Here is a 2,213-nt window from a genome sequence, read left to right as displayed (position 1 = left end):
TATTAAAAAAATATATATATATATTATTGTACAGTATATATTATACAGAGTATATATATATATACGCATGCATGTCTTTTTTATATTACACTGTTATTTATTTCAGTATATTGCCAATAAAAATTCAACATTCTTTGAAAATTAAAAAATTGCAGGAAAGATGTTTATAAATTTAAAAAATTAAAATAATTATAATTTATATTAGTAATACAGATATTTAATGCACTGTACATTTTATACATCGTTCTAGCAAATACATACTACAATCTTACATAATAGAATTAATCATTGGATTGCTATCAAGTAATAAACAATCTGTTATAATCGTGCGTTTTTTCAGTACGTATAATAATAATACAACAATTAGCAGTTACCACATAGGCTGTAATACACTCAGTGTCCTCTCTCAGTGTCACTCAGTCCTCCGGCAGTAGTTTCTACGGTAGTAATACTCGCAGAGATACCTGCAGATTTGTAATAACTGCTGTGTGATCTGCCGACAGTAATTATTACACCAGCAGTAATACCTCCAATAATAACCACAAGTGTGTAATATTTGTCATGTGATCCATCAGCAGTAACTACTACACGGACAATAATACCTCCAGTAATAACTACACACCTGGCAGTCGGTCTTTTTCGTAAAGGAGTCAGTGATAACTTGTGACGTTTGCATTAAAACTATCAAAAATTTATTAAAATAAATACTCATTACATAGAAATGACATCGAAATGGGAATTCATCTTTTTCGAGAAGCTATAGAAGTCGACAAATCTTTAAAAGGTAAGGTTTTGTGCGTGCGTGTGTGTGTGCGTGTGCGTGTGCGTGTGTGTGTGTGTGTGTGTGAAAGAGAAAGGGAGAATGTAAACGCATGTTTATTTGCGTGTGTAGCCAGCTGATCGTCGTGACGGTCCCGTGTATCGCCTGCCGACGGACAGTAAGTTGCGCCGCTCCTGTCTACCTTCCGTACGCGACCCGTAATTCGCTAACTATTTTTCGTTATAATTTGAAAACTAAGCTTCGGACAAAATTTTTGTAAAGAAAAAATCGTCTTAGAATTGAGTCAAGAATACGTTTTTACAAGGACACCGGGGTTGTTCTGAATCACTCTGGGGTGATTCGGAATAAGTATAGTGTCCTTAAACATACGTATTCCTGACCGTGTTTTGAGACGATTTTTCCTTTGGCAAAAATTTGTGCGGAGCTTAGTTTTTAAGTTATAAACAAAAATAGTTAGCGAATCACGGGGCGAATACAAGAGGTAGGCAGGGCTGGCGCGACTTACCGTTACACGCGGGTGTTTACGCGAGGCGCTTGCTGTGATCAGCTGACGCACGCATGCACACATTTGAACTCTCTTTATGTTACTCACTCAGTCTGCCTTTCTGTCTTTTTATTATCAAATAATAAATTGCCTCTCTAAGCGGCCGCAGTTATTGGTAAGTGAAATAATACAACAATGATACAATAAAGTAAAAGATGTACTTGTTGAATAATTTTACGTGTAAATCGCAAACGTTTCGACTCTGAGTTTTGCGAAACGTTTGCGACTTACACGTAAACTTATTCAACAAGTACATCTTTTGCTTTATTGTATAACTATTGTAAGCGCCAGCGCGGCACGAGTGTTAGTAAATTACAAATAGTTGACAGGCGAGGGCACATTGGGCGTCAAACGTGACAATGCGAATTAGAGAAGAATCGGAGCAACGACACTAGCGGCATTCGCGAATAATCGAAGCTAGTGAATTGACGTGCACGTGAGAGTGTTGAAGATAAGCGATTGTCGGCGAAAGCACGAGTTGAGGAGTGATTTAGATGAGACAGACGCTTGAGGTATTGCGCACATGTATAATTGTGATTCTTAATAATAAAGTTAATAATGAAGTTTTAATTGACATTATATGCATATCCATTTTGCTGATCCTTAAAATCTGAAGACAAGCTTACACTATTGTATTATCTCACACAATAACTACCGCGGTAACGAAGGCAATTTATTAATTACCATTTAATTTATTCTTGTAGTTGTTAAATTTGCAATTATTTTTTTATTATGCTAGTTTTAACTTAAAAATATGATCAGGTTGCTATGCAGGTTACTGCATGAGTATACGCATCGAAACACGTTCGAACGTGTTCGAACACGCGCTCTCTCTCTCTCTCTCTCTCTCTCTCTCTCTCTCTCTCTCTCTCTCTCTCTCTCTCTTTC

Source organism: Wasmannia auropunctata, unplaced genomic scaffold (genome assembly GCF_000956235.1).
Source record: "Wasmannia auropunctata unplaced genomic scaffold, wasmannia.A_1.0 LD334560.1, whole genome shotgun sequence".
Lineage (NCBI taxonomy): Eukaryota > Metazoa > Arthropoda > Insecta > Hymenoptera > Formicidae > Wasmannia > Wasmannia auropunctata.
The sequence above is the reverse complement of the archived record's forward strand: the minus strand, read 5'-3'. Positions refer to the sequence as shown.